General features: G+C 38.3%; 1 protein-coding gene across 1 annotated transcript in view; it reads left to right on the top strand.

Moving 5' to 3' along the window:
• ABCA13 (ATP binding cassette subfamily A member 13) overlaps positions 1–24,285 on the top strand; it is a gene marked incomplete at its 5' end in the record, with an annotated part of 529,302 nt that overhangs the window by 309,363 nt on the left and 195,654 nt on the right. The gene's annotated exons all lie outside the window — the stretch shown is intronic.

The raw sequence follows: 24,285 nt of genomic DNA, 5'->3' as shown, positions 1-24,285 counted from the left end.
AGCCTTTGATCCACACTGTAGCACATGTCATTTTTAAGACTAAACAATATTCATTTTTAAAATATTTTAATCATATTCCACATTTTGTTTATTCATTTATCAGTGGATACTTGCATTGTTTCTACCTTTTGACTAGTATGAATGCTTGTGCCATGAACATGAGTATACAGATGTCTGTTTGAATCACAGCATTCAGTACTTTTGGGTGTATATAAAAATGGAATTGCTGAATTATCTGCTATGTTTAGTTTTTTTTTTAATTATGCTGTTGATGCAACGTTGGTTTACAGCACATGTATATTTTTCAGGAGTTTTACACTTCTACAAAAATATGTTATCACACCACACACACCCAACACTAAAACCCCAATTACCCTTCCACTATAATCCACTGGGCCTCCTCCCCAATTTGGTCCCCACTCCCCATCTTGACTCCCCCTTTGGTAACCTTAGTTCTGCTGTCAGATTTCAAGTGCATGTTTTGTCTGTTCCATTGCTTTTTTATTTCCCACACATGAAAGGAATCTTCCAATATTGTCTTTCTTCTTGTGACTTATTTCACTTAACAGAATCCCCACCATTTGCATCCATGTTATCTTTTTTTTTTTTTTTTTTATAAATTTTATTGTTATATTCCCCATACAATTGCAGCCCCCCATTCTGACCCCAATCCCTCCCCCCCCGCCCCCCTAAAAGTGTCTCTGGTTCATAGTTTTTTGTTGATTTTGATTTTCACTTTCTTATAGTTATTCATTTTCCTGGTCCCTTATTTAAGTTTTCTAGATTCCTGCTATGAGTGAGACCATCCGGTATTTTTCTTTTTCTTTTTGGCTTATTTCGCTGAGCATGATCCCTTCCAGCGCCATCCATGTTGCAGCAAATTGCATGTGTTTATCTTTTTTGAATGCTGAGTAATATTCCATGGTATATATGTACCACATCTTCTTGATCCAGTCATCTATTTTTGGGCATTTGTGTTGTTTCCAAAGCTTAGTTATTGTAAACAGTGCTGCTATAAACATAGGGGTGCAGGTGTTCTTTGGAATTGATGTTTCTGTGTCCTTTGGGTAAATACCTAGGAGTGGAATTGCTGGATCATATGGAAGCTCTATGTTTAGTAGGTCCAGAAATCTCCACACAGCTTTCCACAGTGGTTGGACCAGTTTGCACTCCCACCAACAGTGCAGAAGAGTTCCTTTTTCTCCACACCCTCGCCAACATTTGTTGTTGCTAGTTTTTTTAATATGTGCCATTCTCACTGGTGTAAGATGGTATCTCATGGTAGTTTTGATTTGCATTTCCCTGATGACAAGTGATGTTGAACATTTTTTCATATGCCTGTTGGCCATTTGCATTTCCTCTTCAGAGAAGTTTCTTTTAAGCTCTTCTGCCCATTTTTTGACTGGATTATTTTCTTTGTTGTTGTTGAGTCTCATCAGCTCTTTGCAGATTTTTGTGATCAGTCCTTTATCATTAGTGTTGGGTGCAAAAATGTTCTCCCAGTTGGTGGGGTTTCTCTTTGTTTTGGTTATTGTCTCTTTTGCTGTGCAAAAGCTCTTTAATTTGATGTAGTCCCAGCTGTTTATCTTTGCCTTCACTATCACTGCTTTGGGTGATGTGTCTGTAAAGATGTCTTTGATGTGCAAATCACGTAGTGTTTCACCTATATTTCCTTCTATATATTTTATGGTTTCAGGTCTTATGTCTAGTTCTTTAATCCATTTTGAGTTGATTTTTGTGTATGGTGTGAGGTGGTGGTCAAGCTTCATTCTTTTGCATGTAGCGACCCAGTTTTCCCAGCACCATTTATTGAACAAACTTTCTTTGCTCCAATGCATATTCTTTGCTCCTTTGTCAAAGATTAGTTGACCATAAATCTGTGGGTTTATTTCTGGATTTTCTATTCGATTCCATTGGTCTGTATGTCTGTTCTTGTTCCAATACCATGCAGTTTTGATGATTATGGCTTTGTAGTATAGTTTGAAGTCTGGGAGTCTGTGCATCCATGTTATCTTAATGGCAAGATTTCCTCTTTTCAGTATAGCTGAGGAATATTCCATTGTGTGCAAGATACTGCATATACTTGATCCACTTTTCTATTGTTTTTATTTTTTGGCTAGTGTAAATATTGCTGCAGTTAACATAGGTGTGTATCTATCCCTTAGAATTAGGGTTATTATGTTCCTCCAGTAGATATATTGGCAAGGGATTGTTGGGTATTATTTTTATGATCTACCTTAATGCTTTGAGAAACATCTATGCTGTTATCCAGAAATCTTTGTCTGTCTTTGAACTCACAAGTGAAACGATCTGATCCTGTGCTTCTGTTTTTTGGAAGGCTTTTGATTACTGTTTCAATGCCCTTGCTTGTTCAAATTTTCTGTTTCTGATATGGTCTTGGATGGTGGCATGATTTGTCCATTTATTTTATATTTTCTGGTTTATTGGCATAAAGATGACCATATTTATCTATGATAATCCTCTATATTTTTGTCATGTTTGTTGTGATTTCTCTTTCATTTCTGTTCTACTTATTAGAGCTTTCTAACTTTTTTTTTTTTTTTCTTAGTGAGCCTACTTGAGGTTTGTTTGTTTTTTCAAAGAGCCAGTATTGGGCTTCATTGCTCGTTTGTAATGAGTGGGTGGAGAAAATTCACCAGAGACATAGTGGGAAACAGAACAGGAGGCAGACTGACTGAAATACACTGCTGAGGGGAGTAGTGGGTGAGACAGGAGAGGTCTTCCTCTACATGTGGGTTTCTCCCTGGCCGGCCGGGATCAAACTTGTGCTGCAGAGGCTGCAGATTGCTTCATAGTGCAGTCCTTAACCCCTTGGGCCACCAGGGAGGCATTTGATATCCTGATTATCTCAACATTATTCGTTAGCATATTGTTTAGTCTCCATGTATTTCATATGTTTATCCTACTTTCATTTGTGGTTGATTTCTGGTTTTATACAATTAATATCAGAGATCATGTTTAATATGATTTGTCTTATTAAATTTATTGACACATGTTTTGTGACCCAATATGTATTCAGTCCTTGACAATGTCTGAGAAGAATATATAGTCTGGTTTTATTTTTTTATAGTGCCCTATAAATTTCAATTAAGCCCAATCTTGTCTAACTCTTCATTTAAAGCTATTGTTTTCTTATTTATTTCCTGTTTATTTAATTTGTCCATTGATGTAAGTGGGATGTTGAAGTCCCTTGTTACTATTGTATTGTGGATGTCTATTTTTTAGTTTTTTTAAGAGTTGCTTTAATATTTGTACATAAGAGTTGCTTGGGTTTTGTGTATATATATTTAAATAAACACAATCTCTATATAGATATAATATATATATATATATAAATATATATGTAGATGAGTTTTATCTCTTCCCAGTGTATTGATTCCTTAATCATTATCTAATGCCCATCCCTGATGCTTGTTACCATTTTTAGCTGTTTAGCTTTTTATGTCATACTTGATGGTCCTATTTGCTTTACAGTTATTTAATTTGAGCCTGTACATATCTTTGGAGCTAACATGTGTCTTCTGGAGTCAGTAAGAAGTTGCCTTTTGTTTTCTGCTCCAGTCAGCCACCCTGAGCCTTTTTATTGATGAGATAAGGCTATTAATAGTTAGGGTAATTGGCCTCTCTGGTGGTGCAAGGTGTTGAGAGGCAACCTATGAACCTGTCCACAACCACTGCAGCACAAGTTTAATTCCCAGCCAGGGAGCTACCCATATGGTGCAGCAGACCTCTCCTGACTCACCCACTGCTCCTTTAAAAAAATTAGTGTAATTATTGATATGTAAGTATTAATATTTATTGCTATTTTGCTATTTTTTTCCTGGGTGTTTTTGTTGTTTTTCTCTCTTCTTTTGTTCCTCTCATTCTCTTTCCTTGTATTTTGAAATTAATCTTTTATGTACTCATTAGATCCTTGTTTGTTTGTTTTTTAATTTTTTTTGAATATTTTATTTATTTTCACATAGAAGAACTGGGGTGCAGGCCAGAGGTGTGGGGGGGAGTTGTGAGAGAATTCACCAGAGACTGAGTGGGGAGCATAAAGGTAGATTTACTGAAATACACTGCTAAGGGAAGCAGCAGACAAAACAGGAGAGATCTGCTGTGCCATGTAGATTAGTTCCCTGATCAGGGATCAAACTCAGGCGATGGTGGAGGGCTTTTGCAGTGTAGCACTGAGCCTTAACCCCTAGGCCACCAGGGAGGCCACCTAGATTCTGTGTTTATTTTCTCTATTTCTTCTAGGTAATTTTGTTCTAGGTTAGCATGTGCTGTATAGATGGAGCTGTATGTATAAAACCTATCTTAAGTTGAAAGCAAGTTAATCTTGAGCTCCTTAAACCACACCATTTTTACTCTGTGTTCTGTTTATTCAATCATGCTACTTCCTACTAATGTTTCTTTTCATTTAATAGAAGGCTGGTTTACAGGATTTTCATTAATTCAACAATTGCTTGTGGCCTCCTTGAATTCTAAATGTCAACTTAGCTGGGTAGAAAATTCTTGGTTAGAGATGTTTTCCTCTCATCACATCAAATAGGTCATGCCATGCTCAAGTGACTTGTAATATTTCTGGTGAGAACACTGCTGATTGTCTTATGTGGATTCCCTTATACATGATTCTTTTTTTCTCTGTTTTAAGAATCTCTCTTTTAATTTTTGTCTATATTTAATTATTTGAAAGTTGTTTTGATATCCTATATTCCCACCAGAAATGCACATTTATCCATTTGTTGACGTGTATGTCTTTCTCAAAGATATCTTCTTGTTTTTTTTTTTTAAGATTTATTTATTTATTCATACAAGCACTGGGTACAGTCAGAAGCATGGGAGGGTGAGAGCATTCACCAGAGCAGGGAACAAAACAGGCAGACTGACGAAGTACACTGCTGAGGGGAGCAGCAGGCATGGCAGAAGAGGTCTGTCACACCATGTGGGACCCTAGCTGGCGGCAGGGGATAAAACTGCCACTACAGAGACTGCAGGCAGCTTCACAGCCTAGTGCTTAACTGCCTGTGCCACCAGGGGAGGCCCTATCTTCTTATATTTTTTATGTACATGCTGTTTTTAGAATTTTTTTAGGTTCACAGCAAAACAGAAACAAAAGTACACAGAATCCTTGTATAATTGTTGTTCAATCACCTTATACACACAGCCTTTCTCACATCAGTATTCAACACTAGAAGCATAAGTATTAATTATAATTAATAACAATTCATCATCATCTAGGGTCTATAATTTATATTAGGGTTCACTTTTCATGTTGTATATTCTGTGTGTTCTGAAAAGTGTATAATAATTTGTATTCACTTATTATGTATTTTTAAATAAGTGCATTGCTCTAAAATCCTCCATTCTTCCCTCTCATCCAATCCTTAATCACATTTTCCCTTTTGTTGGTGGTGTTTTTGGCTGTTCTAAGTTCTTTATATATTCTGGATATCAATCTCTTATTAAGTACATGATTTGCAAATATTTTCTCTCATTCCTTGGGTTGCCTTTCTACTCTGCTTATTGTATTTTTGATGCATATATTTTTAATTAATATTTTATTTTATATAATCCTCACATCATTTTTCATTTTTGTACAATGTATGCATTATCAATTTGGTTATATTCCCCATAATATTGCACCCCCCCTTATTTTGACCCTAGTCATTCCTCTCCCCTTCCCTCCCCCACCCCCCATAGTGTGTCTCTGGTTTATAGTTGCTTGTTCATTTTGATTTTTACATTGTATTGTATTAATTTGTCTTTTTCCTGGTCCCTTATTTAGGTTTTCTAAATTCCTGCTATGAGTGAGACCATCCGGTATTTTGCTTTTTCTTTCTGACTTATTTTGCTGAGCATGATCCCTTCCAGTTCCATCCATGTTGCTTCAAACTGCATGTGTTTATCTTTTTTGATTGCTAGTAATATTCCATTGTGTGTATGTACCACATCTTCTTGATCCAGTCATCTATTTTGGGCATTTGGGTTGTTTCCATAGTTTAGCTATTATAAATAGTGCTGCTATAAACATAGGCGTGCAGGTGCCCTTTGGAATTGATGTTTCTGTGTCCTTTGGGTAAATACCTAGGAGTGGGATTGCTGGATCATATGGAAGCTCTATCTTTAGTAGATCAAGAAATCTACACACAGCTCTCCATAATGGTTGTACCAGTTTGCACTCCCACCAGCAATGCAGGAAAGTTCCTTTTTCTCCACAACCTCCCCAACAATTGTTGTTGCTAGTTTTTTTTAATATGTGCCATTCTCACTGGTGTAAGATGGTATCTCATTGTAGTTTTTGACTTGCATTTCCCTGATTACAAGTCATGATGAACATTTTTTTTCTTATGTCTGTTGGCCATTTGTATTTCCTCTTTGGAGAAGTTTCTTTTTAGTTCTTCTGCCCATTTTTTTTTTTAAAGATTTATTTATTTATTTATTTATTTATACAAGCACTGGGTACAGTCAGAAGCGCGGGAGGGTGAGAGAATTCACCAGAGCCAGAGCAGAGAGCAGAGCAGTCAGAAGGACCGAAGTACACTGCTGAGGGGAGCAGCGGGCGGCAGGAGAGGTCTGCGTGCCATGCGGGACCCTCCTCTGGTGGCTTGGGAGCAGCTGAGGATCGAACCCAACCGGCTCCACAGAGGCTTCAGGCAGCTTCGCAACCCAGTCCTCATCTGCTGCGCCACCAGGGAGGCTCCTTTGACCCATTTATTGAATGGATTATTTTCTTTGTTTCTGTTGAGTCTCATCAGCTCTTTGTAGATCAGTCCTTTATCATTAGTGTTGTGTTCAAATTTTTTCCTAGTCAGTGGGGTTTCTCTTTGTTTTGGTAATTGTCTCTTTTGCTGTGCAGAAGCTCTTTAATTTGATGTAGTCCCAGCTGTTTATCTTTGCCTTCACTATATTGCTTTGGGCGATGTGTCTGTAAAGATGTCTTTTAGGTGCATGTCATGTAGTGTTTCACCTATATTTTCTTCTATGTATTTTATGGTTTCAGGTCTTATGTATAGTACTTAAATCCATTTTGAATTGTTTTTTGCGCATGGTGTGAGGTATTAGTCCAGCTTCATTCTTTTGCATGTAGCAATCCGGTTTTCCAGCACCATCTATTGAACAACTTTTCTTTGCTCCTTTGTCAACAATTAGTTGACCATAAATCTGTGGGTATATTTCTGGATTTTCTATTTGGTTCCATTGGTCTGTGTGTCTGTTATGGTTCCAATATCATGCAGTTTTGATTATTATGGCTTTGTAGTATAGTTTGAAGTCTGGGAGTGTGATGCCTCCATTTCCTTCTTCTTTTTCAGGAGAGGTTTGTCTATTCGGGGTTTTTGGTGGTTCCATATGAATTTCTTCAATAATTGTTCTATTTCTTTGAAGAATGTCATTGAAGTTTTTAATGGAATGGCATTGAACCTGTAAATTGCTTTGGGTAGGATGACCATTTTAATAATGTTAATTCTTCCAATCTATGAGCAAGGGATGTCTTTTCATTTCTTTGTGTCTTATTCTATTTCTTTTAACAGTGTTTTATAGTTCTCTTTGTTTAGGTCCTTTACCTCTTTTGTTAGGTTTATTCCCCATTATTTTTTTTTGTTTGTTTCAATAATAAAAGGAATGTTTTTTTTTGATTTCTGATTTCTTCTTCTTCAGATTTATTGTTTGTGTAGAGGAAGGCTACTGATTTTTGCGTGTTGATTCTGTATCCTGCCACTTTACCAAACTGATTGATCAGCTGAATTAGTTTTTCTGTGGGGTTTTTGGGGTTCTCTATGTACATTATCATATCATCTGCACATAATGATAGTTTGACTTCTTCTTTTCCTATTTGGATTCCTTGTATGTCTTTTTCTTGTCCTATTGCTCTAGCTAGGACTTACAGTATTATATAGTAAAGCAGTGGTGAGAGTGGACATCCTTGCTTGTTCCAGAACTTAATAGAAATGCTTTCAGTTTTTAGCCATTGAGAATGATACTGGCTATGGGTTTGTCATATATGGCCTTTAGGATGTTGAGGTATGTTCCTTGTATCCCAAGAATTTTAAGGGCCTTTATCATAAATGGGTGTTGTGCTTTGTCGAAAGCTTTCTCAGCATCTATTGATATTATCATATGGTTTTTATATTTATTTTTGTTGATGTGTTGGATAACATTGATTGATTTTCAGATGTTGAATCATCCTTGTGTCCCTAGAATAAATCCTACTTGGTCATTGTGAATTATTTTATGGATACATTGTTGGATTCTGATAGCTAAAAATTTATTGAGGATTTTTGCATCTGTGTTCATTAGAGAGATTGGCCTGTAGTTTTCTTTTTTTGTGTTGTCCTTGTTCAGTTTTGGTATTAGTGTAATGTTGGCTTCATAGAACATGTTTGGTATTATCCCTTCCTTCTCATTTTTCTGAAAGTGTTTGTGAAGGATAGGCACTAATTCATTTCTGAATATTTGGTAGAATTCATTTGTAAATCCATCTGGTCCTGGGCTTTTTTTTGGGGGGGGTTTTGATTACCATTTCAATTTCACTGCTTGTAATTGGTCTGTTTAGGTGTTCTATTTCTTCTTTATCTAGCTTTGGGTGATTGTAGAGTTGTAGGTATTTGCCCATCTCTTCTAGATTTTTGAACCTGTTTCCATATAACTGTTCATAGTATTTTCTGATTATTCTTTTGATTTCTGCTCTGTCTGTTTTGATTTCTCCTCTTTCATTTGTGATCCTATTTATTTGTGCTTTCTCCCATTTTTCCTTTGTGAGCCTGGCAAGGGTTTGTCTATTTTATTTATTTTTTCAAAGAACCAGCTTTTGGTTTCCTTGAACTTTTGGATTGTTTTTTTTTTTTTTTTTTTTTTAGTTTTGATTTCATTTATTTTTGCTTTGATTTTTATTATTTATTTTCTTCGGCTGGTTTTGGGTTTTTTTTTGTTGTTCTTTTTCTAGTTCTTTGAGCTTTGAGATTGGGTTGTTTCTTTGAGTTCTTTCTTGTTTCTTGATGTGAACCTCTATTGCTAAATATTTCCCTCTTATTACTGCTTTTGCTGCACCCCATACATTTAGGAAATTGGCATGCTCCTTGTCATTCAACTCAAAGTATTTTTTCATTTCTTCTTTGATCTCCTCATTTGTAGTGGTCTTCCAGTAGTGTGGTTTTCACTCTCCATGAGGTAGGAGAGTTCCTTGCCTTCTTTTATGGTTTATTTCTAGTTTGATGCCTTCATGGTCAGAGAAGATGGTTGGTATGATATCAATCTTGGTGTATCTGTTGATGTTTATCTTTTGTCTCAGTATGTGATCGATGCTGGAGAATGATCCATGGGCGCTTGAGAAAAATGTGTACTCAGATTTTTGGGGGTTTGGTGTTCTGTAGATGTCTGTTAAGCCCATGAGCTCTAGATCCTTATTTAGAGCTTTAGTGTCCTTACTTATTGTTTGTCTCTTTGATCTATCCATTGTTGATAGTGCTGTGTTGAAGTCTCCTACTACATATGTGTTTTCTCTAATGTCTGTTTTCAGAGATGAAAATAGTTGTCTGATATATTTTGGTGATCCTTCATTTGGTGCGTATAAGTTAATGAGTGTTATTTCTTCTTGAAGTATTGTCTCCTTGATCATAATGTAGTGACCGTTGGGGTCTCATTTTACATTTTTGAGTTTGAAATCTGTTTTATCTGATATATGTATAGCTGCCCCTGCCTTCTTTTATGGTCCATTTGCTTGTAGGATTGTTTTCCATCCTTTAACTTTGAGTCTATTTTTATCTTTTGTAGTTAAATGTGTTTCCTGGAAAAAGCAAACGGTTGGTTTATGTTTGTTAATCCAGCCTGCAACTCTGTGTCTTTTTTTAATTTTTTATTCCCCATACAATTGCAACCCCCTGATTTTGACCCCAATCACTCTTTTCCCCGCCTCCCCCAAAGTGTGTCTCTGAGTCAGAGTTGTTTGTTGATTTTGATTTTTTTCTTTCTTATAGTTATTCTTTCTCCTGGTCCCTTATTTAGGTGTGGACTTCTAGTGAGTCCAAGACCTGGGACATGACAGTGAGGGAAATCAGACATGGGGGACTGTCATGTCCAGCATGCAGCAAATCTTTATTGTCTTAGTGCTCATTATATACTATTTTAATTGCAGCAGGTGTAACATCAAAGCATACCATATAATGATAACATGTATGAATGATTAGTCTATTTTCTTACTATTATCTATTCACTTCAGACAGTAGGGTACTAGGAGGTTAGTTCTCACGCACATAATCTTATCACCCCCTTGCTAGAGCCTGGAAAGTCTGCTCATTATTTTTGTTATTCTCAGACTGTGGAGATGTAGAGTCCTGACTCCATTCAGGTCACTTTCTGGGCACTCAACACTAGGTCCTGTCACTCAGAGGTTTTCCTCCAAGACGCATGTGTTTTTACATGCCTTGGTGACTCAGGTCAAGGCCCTTCTGCTCACTGCGCGGGGTCTCTCCCATTTTGTTATTCTCAGACTGTGGAGATGTAGAGGCCTGACTCCACATAGGTCACTTTCCGGGTCCTCAACACCAGGTCCTGTCTCTCAGAGGTTTTCCTCCAAGATGCATGTGTTTTCTCATGCCTTAGGGACTCAGATCAAGGCTCCTCCGCTCACCATGCGGGGTCTCCCCCAACATTTAGGTTTTCTAGATTCCTGTTATACACGATGGAATACTAATCAGCATTCAAAAAAGATAAACAAATGCAATTTTCAGCAACATGGATGGAGTTGGAAGGGATCATGTTCAGCAAAATAAGCCAGAAAGAAAAAGAAAAATACCGGGTGGTCTCACTCATAACTCTGTGTCTTTTTGTTGAAGAGTTTAGTCCATTTACATTTAGAGTTAATATTGATATGTTAGCATTTGTATTTGCCTTTGTGTTTGTCTTTCCTCTGATTTTATTTATTCCTTTAATAGCTTTTTTTTGGCCTCCTCTTGTTATTCATCCCCCTGTTGGTTCTGGCTTTAGGAATCCTTGTAGTATTTTTTGGAGTGGGGGTTTAGTCATAATGAAATTCCAGAGTTTCTGTTTGTCTGGGAAGGTCCTTATTCTTTCTTCACAGAGGAAGGAAAGCTTTGCAAGATAGAATATTCTTGTTTGGTATTTGTTGTCTTGGAGTCTATTGACTATGTCCCTCTACTCTCTCCTTGCCCGTAGTGTTTCTTCAGAGAAGTCTTATGTCAGTCTTATTGGTTTTCCTTTTAATGTTATCTGTTTCTTCTCTCTTTTCAGCTTCATTATTTTTTCCTTGTCTTGGATTGTTGGGAGTGTTACTATTATGTGTCTTGCTGTATTTTTCCTTTTGTCATGGAAGTTTGGTGTTCTTCTTGCTTCTTGTATGTCTGTTTTCATCTCCTTCATGTTTGGGAAGTTCTCTTCAATTATTTCTTGAATATTTTCTCAGTTCCTAGGTCTCTCTTCTCTCCTTCTGGGATTCCTATAACTCTTGTATTTCCTTTCCTCATGGAGTCAGATAATTCCCAAAGTCTTTCTTCAATTTTTTTCTTTTGTACTTCTCTTTCCTTTTCTGTTTTGGTTCTTTTTATTTCTGTGTCTTCAAGCATACTTGTTCGTTTTTCCATTTCATCTATTCTGCTTTCACTGCTTTTCTCAGAGTTCTTTAGCTCCTCCATTAATTCTTTGATCTCCTGCATTTCTTTTACTTCCCTCTTTAGGGACTCAATTTCATTCTTCTGATCGTTGATTATTTTTCCCATATCATTTTTGATTTCCTTAGTTTTTTAATCATGGCAATTTTAAATTCTCTTTCTGGAAGGCTCAGAAGTTCTTCCAAGTCACTGTCATTGCAATCTGGTGGGTGGTTTTCATTTGGTGGTATGTCTTTTTCCTGAGGAGTTGCTAGGTTGTATGTAGTTTTTCTTCTCCCTGCTGTCTGTTTTCTTCTTTTTTTTTTATTATTTTATTTTTTTAAATTTTTTTAAAGATTTATTTATTTATTTATTTGTTTGTTTGTTTATTTATTTATACAAGCACTGGGTACACTCAGAAGCGCGGGAGGGTGAGAGAATTCACCAGATTCAGAGTAGGGAGCAGAACAGGCAGAAGGACCGAAGTACACTGCTGAGGGGAGCAGCGGGCAGCAGGAGAGGTCTGCGCGCCATGTGGGACCCTCCTCCAATGGCCGGGGAGCAGCCAGGGATCAAACCGGCGCCGCAGAGGCTGCGGGTGGCTTCACAACCCAGCGCTCAACCGCTGCACCACTGGGGAGGCCCACTGTTGCCTGTTTTCTAATTTGCCCTGTGCATTGGGACACTGTGTCGCTGGTACTGGCTGGCATCTTTTGGGTGTTCTCTTTCTGGGATTTTGGAAACTGGTGGTCCAAATGAGTCAAATACTGTTATGCTAGAAGTCCAGTGATGCAGTGTTACTTTGAGTATGTTAATGGTTGATGTCACGGAATATCTCCTCCTTCTGTGTTTGTTTAATTCCAAAGGTGTGTCTTTAAGTCCCACAGGCTTCCCTGGGTGTGGGGTGGCTGTATTACATTCTGGGCTCCAAATTGCTGGATCCCCTTCTGGGCTCCACTCCTTGCCAGGGAAGACCAGGCTTGTGGGGGCCTTCAGCTCACCTCTGGCTCCACAGGGAGCCTTCTTCCAGTTGCAAGAAGTCTTTATTGAAGGACAGTCCCTGTTCTAAAATGGCAAGTCAGAGATGAACTTTCCTGTGCGTGTGTTCTGCCCCAGCCTTGGATGCCCACTCCCTCTCTGGGCTCGGACTGCTGGCCAGAAGTGGCCTGGCATGGGGGTGCTTCCCAGCTCACCTCTGACTCAGCAGGGAGCCTTCTACCAGTTTCAAGCAATCTTTATTGAAGCAAGTTCCCTGTTCTAAAATGGTGAGTCAGAGACGCACTTTCCTGTGTGTGCAGTCTGCCCCAGCTTTGGCTGTCTGCTCCCTCTCTGCGCTCAGACTGCTGGCCAGGATTCATATATATTATTTTAATCTGATGAAGTTCAACTGACCTGTTTTTTTCTTTTGATTGTGCTTTAGGTGTCATACTCAAGAAATCAAAGTCATTATTCTTCCCCATTTTTCTTATAAGAATTTTATAGATTTAGAAAATCTTTTATATGTAGGTCTTTGATCTGTTTTGTGATAAGATTTGTTTATGTCATATGTAAGGGTTCAATTTAAATTTTTTGTATGTGAATAGCCAGTTTTGCCAATAAAACTTACAAATTAATTATTGTTTCCATTTAATATGCTTGGCAGTCATATTGAAAGTATTTTACAACATGTATGAGAGCTTATTTCTAGATTTTTCTCTTCTTTGCCACTGATCTATATGTCTATTGTTATACCAACACAACTCTGTTCATATTACTGTAATGGTGTAACAAATTTTAAAAGTAGGAAGTGTGGCACCTTTATTATAGTTGTTTTTCAGTATTGTTTTTGCTATTCAGGGTCATTGTGCTTCCACATGAATTTTAGAGTGATTTTTTTTTCTGAAGAAAATGTCATTAGGATTTTGATAGAGATTTAATATTGTTGTGCAGTTGCTTTTTTTTGTCCCCCCCACCTTGTAGTGTCTTCCTGTGATTTGTATCATGGTAATTCTGACCTTTGCAAATGAGTTAAGTATTCCCTTCCCTTAAGGTTTTTTTTTTTAAGATTTTATTTATTTATGCATACAAGAACTGGGGTACAGGCCAGAGATGTAGGGGGTAAGAGGATTCACCAGAGACAGAGTGAGGAGAAGAACAGACAGATCTATTGACATACATTGCTGAGGGGAGCTGCAGGCAAGACTCAGAGGTCTGCTGGCTATATGGGTTAGCTTCCTGGCTGAGGATGGAACTCATGTTATAACAACTGCTGATAGCTTGATAGCACTGAGACTTAACCTCTGTGCCACCAGGGAGGTCGTTGTTGACTTTTAAGAATTTGACTATAGTGTGTCTTGGTGTGTGTCTCTGGAATTATCCTACCTGGAGTTCACTGAGCTTCTTGTATTTGCATATTGATGTTTTTCTTCAAATTTTGTGTTACCACCCTATTTCTTCAAATAATTTCTATGTGACTATATTTCATTCTCTTCTTTTGAGATTCTCCTAATATTTATATTAATCTGATTGGTGGTGTCCAATAAACTCATTAGACTCTGCTTAACTTCTTAAGTCTGTCATTTTGCTCCTCAGATCTAAAAATTTCAAATGACTATATGCAAGACTTCTTATGATTCCTCTGTTCAGTCAAATTGTTGAAGTTCTCCAGTGAATTTTTCAATTCAGTTATTATATTTTTCAGTTACAGAACTTCTATTTGATTCTAAATACATAATATATATCTCTTGTTGATATTATCATTTGGTTCATATTCTGCTTTTCCAAGTTTCTTTTAGTTTATTGTGTTGCATTTTAGCTGCCTGAGCATATGTAACAGAGTTGGTCTAAAATTTTTAGTCTAATTTACGTGTTTCTTCAAAGAGTGTTTCTGAAATTATTTCGGTCTTTTGAATGAACCATGTTTCCCTCTGTGTGTGTGTGTGTGTGTGTGTGTGTGATTGTTAAATTTTGGATTTTTGAAATAAATGGCCACTTCTTCCCATTGCAGACTAATGTTTCCAGGGGTTTTTTTTTTTGTTTGTTTATTTGTTTGTTTGTTTGTTTTGGCTTATTAGTGGTACCCTGAGCCTTGAGATCAGCTCAGGATAAAGATTTGAAATTATGGTTTTCTGAATTATCTTTAGGGCATGTATCCTGTATGGGCCTATATGTGTGCTTTTCTTATGAGTGTTCCTAGTTTCTTTTAAGTGCTGTAATTTTCCAAAGAATTTCATTACAGCTTCTTCTTCAGGTCTTAAGTATTCTTTCACAGTACCCCTACCTGTTATTTTGTACCCCCAGTTAGCCTTCAGTGTTCTGCAATGTTTTTGTAGGGTGGTGTTCACCACTGCATTCTCATGCTTCCAGCACAGATCTAAATGGAGCTACTCTTCTCATCTGAGTTCTGGTGGGAAAGAAACTGTTTCCTTGAGCACTGCACAGCCAAATCAAAATTTTGCATGCATTTTCTAATCTTTTTTCTCTACCCAAATAGGGCCTGTAGGAATTGGGTCTGTTTCCTCTTGACATCACTGTTATGGTATGGGTAGCACAAGGATAACAAAAATGCCACAGGATTTGCTACTATTTTGAATGTGGGCTTAAAGTATGTTTTGTTTTGTTTTTGGACTGGGGGTTGTTTTGGTGGCTATCGATCTTAGATTAATTTCTAGATTTCGTATAAAATTATTTTAGTCAGCCTATTGTTTATTTGGTGTTTTTGTGAAGGAACAAGAATCTGCCATCTTCCTGTTGTTGCTCTATGCCCTTAATCTTTTAAAAGGGCTATTTTGGAGGGGCGGAGCAACATGGCGGCGAGGAGACGCTGTGAGTAAGATCTCCCATTAAAAAAAAAGTTAATAGGGAGGAAAAGCGGCAGGTCCCAGTGAGAACTGGGACATGGAAGATAAACGGACGACTCCAGCAAACTACCTGAAGAAGAAAGTTGCCATAAAAGAGGACTAGAAGGGAGGAAAGTGCAGAACCTTGCTACCCACCCCCACCCACAAAGTTGGCACTCTCTGACCAACAGAAAGGAGGAAAAAAAACAAACTTAAACGACCAACAAGAACAAACTACGCATCAAGCGGGACTGTGAGTGGAAAGGAACTATTTCAGCCACCACACCCTGTGAACTGGAGAACCCTGCAGGATTCGCTGCAGACGTGAGCGAATGGCTCTGGGCGCCATTAGAGAACAACAAAGACTCTGGAGACCTGCACACAGCCCCGGGCCGGCCAGTAAGCTTGCGCAGAAAAGCGGTGTGCTTGAAAAGCAGTGTGCTTGAAAAGCAAATGCGGATCACGGCTGCCCAGGTACTGGCGCCTGCAGCCTAGGCTTGAGGGGAGATGCGCGGGGGCCGTCACTGAGGTGAATGTCCCTCACTGAGTAATCAGAAACCAGGCTCCCTGACACGGGAGTGGGGTGCAAAAGGCGCCATTCCTGTGGCAACTGAACTGAGCTACAGCCCATGTCCTGGACCTGAGGGATTTGGAACTGAGACCCGGGGCACGAAATTCGAGGCATGGGTCCTCCATGTTGGTGGGGCACAAGGCAGACACAACATCCCAAAGCCGTTGAGGTTTTCCCTACCATTCCCACTCTGTTCCCTGTCCCACAGGGTGAAAAAAAACAGCTCCCCAAGAACATTAGGAGAGATCTCTGGTGCCACCTAGTGACCAGAAAAAAAGTCACTAACACCCCATAGAACAGGGACCTTTCTTCAGAAAAGACTGCTTGAAACCGGCAGAAGGCTCCTGGAGGAGCCCGTGGCCAGCTGGGAAGTTAGCCCACCCCAGACCCCTTCAGAACAGCAGTCTGAGCCCACAGGGGAAGCAGGCACCCATGGCCGGGGCAGGCCGGGCGCGCAGAAGAGTGTGCCTGAGACCGGACGCGCAGGGAGTGCACTTTCACTGCTTTGGGTGATGTGTCTGTAAAGATGTCTTTGATGTGGACACATCACCCAAAGCAGCGATAGTGAAGGCAAAGATAAACAGCTGGGACTACATCAAATTAAAGAGCTTCTGCACAGCAAAAGAGACAATAACAAAAACAAAGAGAAACCCCACCAATTGAGAGAACATTTTTGCACACAACACTAACGATAAAGGACTGATCACAAAAATCTGCAAAGAGCTGATGAGACTCAACAACAACAAAGAAAATAATCCTGTCAAAAAATGGGCAGAAGAGCTAAAAAGAAACTTTTCTGAAGAGGAAATACAAATGGCCACCAGGCATATGAAAAAATGTTCATTGTCACTTGCAATCAGGGAAATGCAAATCAAAACTACCATGAGATACCATCTTACACCAGTGAGAATGGCACATATTAAAAAAAAAACTAGCAACAACAAATGTTGGCGAGGGTGTGGAGAAAAAGGAACTCTTCTGCACTGTTGGTGGGATTGCAAACTGGTCCAACCACTATGGAGAGCTGTGTGGAGATTTCTGGACTTACTAAACATAGAGCTTCCATATGATCCAGCAATTCCACTCCTAGGTGTTTACCCAAAGGACACGGAAACATCAATTTCAAAGAACACCTGCACCCCTATGTTTATAGCAGCACTATTTACAATAGCTAAGCTTTGGAAACAGCCCAAATGCCCAAAATTAGATGACTGGATCAAGAAAATGTGGTACATATATACCATGGAATATTACTCAGCATTCAAAAAAGACAAACACATGAAATTTGCAGCAACATGGATGGCACTGGAAGGGATCATGCTCAGCGAACTAAGCCAGAAAGAAAATGAAAAATATCGGATGGTCTCACTCATAGCAGGAATCTAGAAAACTTAAATAAGGGACAAGGAAAATGAATAACTATAAGAAAGTGAAAATCAAAATCAACAAAAAACTATGAACCAGAGACACTTTTTTGGGGGTCGGGGGCGGGAGAGGAGGGATTGGGGTCAGAATTTGGGGGTTGCAATTGTATGGAGAATATAAAAATAAAATTTATTATTAAAAAAAAGGTAGAATTCTGCTACCTGATTTAAATCTCAAACACATGGAATAACAAAAAAAAAAAAAAAGAGAAACACATGCAATTTGCAGCAACATGGATGGCGCTGGAAGGGATCATGCTCAGCAAAATAAGCCAGAAAGAAAAAGAAAAATACTGGATGAAAAAAAAAATAATAAAAGGGCTATTTTGGTTACTGAATACTCTGACCTTTTGATCTTTTTGAGGTTTAAGCAAAAGATTTAATGGTTACACCTTAAACCTTTTCTCCATGTTACCAGTGGCTTTTCTGACTTTTAGCTCCTTCAAAAGCAGTCTCAAATCACTGAGAATTTTCATAACCATCATTTCCTGTTTGTTTACTTAACATTTCCTCCATTATTTTCTGTCTTTTCTCAATTTGCTATAAGCCTCAAGAAGAAACAAGGCAATAATTTTAGCTCTTTGTTCAGAAAATTCCTTAGCTAAATAGTCATCTTTATTAGTTACAAATTCTGTTTCTCACATAATTGTTAGAGATAATTTCATAACATTTCTACTACTCTACAACAAGGGTATCCCTCTTCCAGTTTTCAATAACATGTTCCTCATTTCTTTTTGAGCCCTCGTGGACAGCAACTTTATAATCTACTTTTTTTTTTTTAACAATCTGTTCAAGGATCTTTCATTTTTTCTAGCATGTGCCTCAAAATTCTTATATCTTCTACACATTCCCCGATTTCAAGCTATTCCTACAGTTACAGTATTTGTTATAGCTTCTCTCCATTGCCAGATAACAAAGTTTGGTTGTTCCTGTTAATAAATTAGCATCAATTTCGCAGATTAAAAATAGGTATTTATTATCCTGAAATTCTTATAGGTCAGAAGTCTGGACAAGCATATATATGTTCTCTGTCCAGATCTCATAAAACTAAAATAAGATGTCATTTGCACTGCATTCTTATCTAGAAACCTCATAAAACCTCTCCTTCAAGGTCATTCAGATTGATGGTAGAATTTAGATCCTTGTGATTGTAGAACTGTGGACCACATTGGCTGATTTTTAGTTGGATTTTCTATCCATTCTTAGTTACCACCCTCAGGTCTTAGTCACTTGAGCATCTGACAACATTGCAGGTTTTCTTCTTCAAAGTTACAAGAGAATCTGTTTTGATTAATTTAAAGGCAACTGATTATCTTAATGAGATTTGTACAGTCCCCTCTCCTTTGATACATGAGATAGCCTAATGATAGGAGAGATAGCCATCATATCCAAGATCTCACCCATATTCAAAGGAAGGGTATTGTAATCTTTTGTGAGGTATGAGTCATTGGAGGTAATTTTTGACTTCTAGCTATCCCAAACAGAATTATAATATGAAACTTGAATTTCCATGTGATGAGTTTGAGTCCCTTTTTCCTACTTACCAGCTATATGAATTTCCTGTTTTGTAACAATATTGTTGCTCATTTTTGCCTATAAATGACATTTTTAAGAGGATTGCCTTAAATTATTTTTACTAATATAAACAGCTTACATCTTATCATAAATGACATAGCTCATGATTGTACAACTTGTATAACCACCATCCATATAGAGATAGAACATTTCCAGCACCTCAGTAGCACCCTCATATCTTCACCAAATCAGACACCCCTCTCCCAAAGGTAACTCTATCACTTTAGAATAATTCTGCCTGCTGCAGTACTTTATGTAAATGGAATCATACAGTAGTAAAGTGTCTGGTTTTTTTCCCTCTATTTGGTCTCTTAGATCCATCAATGTTAATGTTTATGCAATTTCATTTTTTAAAAGATTTGTTCATTTATTTATTTATCTATTTATTTATTTATTTATTTATTTATACAAGAACTGGGGTACAGGCCAGATCCGCAGAAGGGTGAGAGGATTCCCTACAGACAGAGTGGGGAACAGAGCAGGCAGCTGACAAAATACACTGCTGAGGGGAGCAGCGGGAGCAACAGGGGAGGTCTGCCGCGCCATGTGGGACCCTTGCCGGCAGACCGGGATCGAACTAGCACGGCAGAGGCTGCAGACAGCTTCACAGCGTTGCACTCAATGGCCTGCACCACCAGGGAAGGCCCCTGTTTATGCAGTTTCTATTTAGCAATATTCTACCGTATCTCGTTTGTCTCTGTGTTTTAGTATTTATGTACAAATTTTATTTTCTTTTTAATTGCATTTTGCCTAAAGGTTTAATTTCTGTGCATTTATTTTATTCGAGATACATAAGTAAACGACTTTTTTCTGTGAGTGTAAATTCAAGGAAAATATGATTGATATGTTTTCATAAACATATTATCATAGAGAATTTAGGATAATATATATAGAAAAAGAGTTGTGTCCATCCTTAAGATCACGTTCAAAATTTGGGTAACATAAAATCCATGTAAATATGTTAGGAGCAAAATATGTACAAAAAAGCTAATTTTATGTAGAAAAAAGTGACACTTTAAGAAAGAGCCCTAAGGAAAGATAAATTATACTTTTTTTATTGCTATTATAGAATATTATATAAAATATAATTTATTTATTCAAATTTCAAATTATGGAACTGGAAAATACACCACTTAAAAATGTATTTATGGGGCCTCCCTGGTAGTGCAGCGGTTGAGCTCTGGGCCGCAAAGCTGCCCGCAGCCTCTGCGGCGCCGGTTGATCCTCGGCTGCTCCCCGGCCACCGGAGGAGGGTCCCACATGGAGCACAGACCTCTCCTGTCGCCCGCTGCTCCCCTCAGCAGTGTACTTCGGTCCCTCTGCCTGCTCTGCTCCCGGCTCTGGCTCTGGTGAATTCTCTCACCCTCCCAAACTTCTGACTGTACCCAGTGCTTGTATAAATAAACAAATAAATAAACAAATAAATCTTTTTAAAAAAAGTATTTATGTATTTTATTACCCAAAGAGCAGTAAGACCAGAAGCTTTAAAACAAAGTTGGTGTGGAGTTGCCTGCAATTATATTCTGCTCAATCCTCCCATAAAGTTCAACATGAGGCTTCTACTTTAGTGAAATGTATGTTTTTTAGTAGATGAGACTTTATCAAAGTGCTCAGACAGGAGTTTGGAGAGAGTGTGTACTAATGTCGCCTAGGTGAAGTGCTTTATCACTATTTTAGATAGTTGGTATGATCCAAACTAAAGACATGTATTTTCTATAATACCCTTTTAAAAACCTGTCTCCTTGGGCCTCCCCTGGTGGCGCCGCAGTTGAGCGCTGAGCTGCAAAGCTGCCCATGGCCTCTACAGCACCAGTTCGATCCCGGGCTGCCTGCGAAGGTCCCACATGGTGCTACAGACCACTCCTGCCACTCCCGCTGCTCCCCTCAGCAGTGTGTTTCATCAGTCTGCCTGTTCTGTTCCCCACTCTGTCTCTGGTGAATCTTCTCACCCTCCTGCGAATCTGACCTGTACCCGATTCTTGTATAAATAAATAAATAAATCTTAAAAGAAGAAGCTGTTTATTATCTGTCCAGAGAGTATCAGATACTATGTTAGCAACTTCTGTGCATTTTTTCCCACGGAATCCTTACATCCAGTTTGTAAATAGGCTTTCCTATTTGGAAGAGGAGACTGAAATTTAGCAGAGTTATGTGAATTGCTCAAACTCTCAGTAGGTTCCATGAGAAACTCCTGCCATTGCTGTCTCTTTGGAGCCTTTCTCTTTTTTGTTCTTTAATTCTTTCCAGTCCCAATAAGCTAGTGTTTATTATAAAACTTGAAATATACATACATAGCTGGATTATTTATTTGACTTCATGATCTCTCATCAGAATGGTGATCTGGGAAATATAAGACACAGATACACTCCTGAGTGCCATCCCCATATTTTCTGATTCAGTAGTTCCAGGATAGGACCCCAGACCTTGCATTTCTAACAAATCCCTATATGCTGTTCCAGGTCACTTTGAAATCTACTACTTTTGTGTAATAATAAAAGGAGACTTTTGTTTAGAATTGTAATTCTGGAACTGCTCTCTCTTTTCAGTGCACTTGTGTATGACCTGAATTGTGTCCCCACACCCCCGTGCCCAAATTGTGATAGGTTTTTTTAAAAAGTGAGTATGATCAAATGAGATCATACAAGTGGGTCCTAATTCTCTTTGACTGGTGTCCTTAAAGAAGAGGGTATTTAAACATAGAAAGTCACCAGGGATGCAAGCCCACAGAAGGAAGGCAATATAGGGACAGGGAGAAGCAGTGATCTTCAATCCAAGGAGAGAGGCTCAGAGGAAACCTTGCTATTGAACTTCAGTCCTTCAGAATTGTGAGAAGATAAATTTCCATTTTTTTGTTTGTTTGTTTGATTACTCCAACTCTATGTGTTCTTTCTTTTCCTTTTTTTCTTTTTGGTTTTTTAATTTTGTATATTTTTTACATCATTTTTCGTTTTTGTACATGTATGCATTTTCATCTTGGTTATAGTCCCTGTGCAATTTGTACCACCCCCCCCCTTGTTTTGATCCTTTTCCCTTCTTCCTGCCTGTAGTGTGTCTCTGGTTTTTAGCTGATTATTGATTTTGATTTTTACTTTATTATAATTAGTCTTTTTTCCTGATCATAGCAGGAATTTAGAAAACCGAAATAAGGATCAGGAAAAAAGACTAATTATAAATTTCTGTTTTTTAATCCATCCAGTTTGTGGAAATTTGTGATGTGAGCCCTTGCAAACTAATACAACCGAGTGAGTCATTTCCTTATTGTACACAAGTGACAGGTTTGACTTGCAGATTTGCAAGCCCAGAGTAGCTCAGCTGTGGCATTCTGTGCCTGCCTCCCTGCATCAAAGCTAGCCTCACATGGTCACTTGCCTGCTGCACATGAACCTCCAGTGTAGGGACAAATTTTACCCCCCCTGAAACCTTTGTAACTTGCCAGAAGCCAGCTCTGGTGAACAGGGTTGATAGAGGAATCCGAAAAAAAAACCAATAAATGAAGAAATGACAGACACAAAATAGAGTTTTAAGAGAAGCAGGACCCAGGGGACACAAGAATTCTCCCTTCAAGCTCAAGCGTCCAGAGTGCCCAGAGCAACTCATATTTATTAAGATAGACTTCCCCCTAAGTTAGTTACAAGACAATAGTTTCATTTTTTTATTTTTTGTATAAGAACTTTTATTTTTTAAATATATTTTTACATCATTTTTCATTTTTGCACAATGTATGCATTTTCATCTTGGTTATATTCCATACAATTCCCACCACCCTTATTTTGATCCTACTCCCTCCTCCCCTCCTCCTGTCCTCCCCCCATAGTGTGTCTTTGGTTTATAGTTGCTTCTTGATTTTGATTTTTACTTTAGTATAACTAATCTTTTTCCTGGTCCCTTATTTAGGTTTTTTAAATGCCTGCTATGAGTGAGAGCATCTGGTATTTTTCTTTTTATTTCTGGCTTATTTTGCTGAGCATGATCCCTTCTAGCTCCATCCATGTTGTTGCAAATTGCATGAATTTATCTTTTTTGATTGCTGAATAATATTCCATTGTGTATATGTACCTCATCTTCTTGATCCAATCATTTATTTTGTGGCTTTTGGGTTGTTTCCATAGCTTAGTTATTGTAAATAGAGTTGCTATGAACATAGGGGTGCAGGTACCCTTTTGAATTAATGTTTCTGTGTCCTTTGGGTAAATACCAAGGAGTGGAATTGCTGGATCATATGGAAGCTCAATCTTTAGCAGGTTGAGGAATCTCCACACAGCTCTCTATAATTGTTGGACCATTTTGCTCTCCCACCAGCAGTGCAGGAGAGTTCCTTTTTCTCCACATCCTCGCCAACATTTGTTGTTGTTAGTTTTCTTTAATATGTACCATTCTCACTGGTGTAAGATGGTATCTCATTGTAGTTTTGATTTGCATTTCCCTGATTACAAGTGATGTTGAACATTTTTTCATATGCCTGTTGGCCATTTGCATTTCCTCTTTGGAGAAGTTTCTTTTTAGCTCTTCTGTCATTTTATTCTTTTATTTCTTAGTGTTAGGCAATATTTTGGCACATATTCACCGCCAAGGTTCTGGATCAGCAGGTTACTTTGTTTTATTTTCTAGTCTATTTTGTTTCCAAGGCATAGTTCTGCTGATACAAGAAAGAACATCTGATCTGTGCAAGGGCCAGTTCTCTGACCAGTGCTGATCAGTATTTTAGCCATGACCAGTCTTCCAGCCATGGCACAGATATTGTCCTTGTCTCAGCAATTCACGCCTTAGGAGACTCCACCAATAACCCCTGTAAATCTATCCCTCATATTTCTCCAATACTTAATAATGCTTCTTTTATAAGCTTGGCCAAAATGTCACATTTTTTGTATGGGTTTCATTTTCTTCCACTAGCATTTTAACCATTTCGTGTTTGCAGGCTGTATAGTAGATTCTCAGTAACAGATTTTCAATGCTGCCCAGATATCGAAACATTCCCCAGCCTCCCTTCCCCTATTTGCTCTGAAGTCTATTTCACTGGTGCCTGCACCTCAGAGCACTAACACCCCTGCTTTCATGGTCAGCAGAGGACTCCTTCTTGCATTGTAAAGAAAAACCTCATATCTCTCCCATATCCAAACATACCACATTCTCCCATCTGTACCTCCATTTCCTTGTCTTTGTTCTAGGAGAGAACAAGTCCCTTTATCCCGGAGTGAAAAATTCTGCCTATGATGATTTCATTCCCACCTTCTAGGCAACAATCCTTTACTCTTTTTCCAATTTCTATCTCATGGATTTTTCCCAGGAGG

This window comes from Talpa europaea (genome assembly GCF_964194135.1).
Source record: "Talpa europaea genome assembly, chromosome: 11".
NCBI lineage: Eukaryota > Metazoa > Chordata > Mammalia > Eulipotyphla > Talpidae > Talpa > Talpa europaea.
The sequence above is the reverse complement of the archived record's forward strand: the minus strand, read 5'-3'. Positions and strand labels throughout refer to the sequence as shown.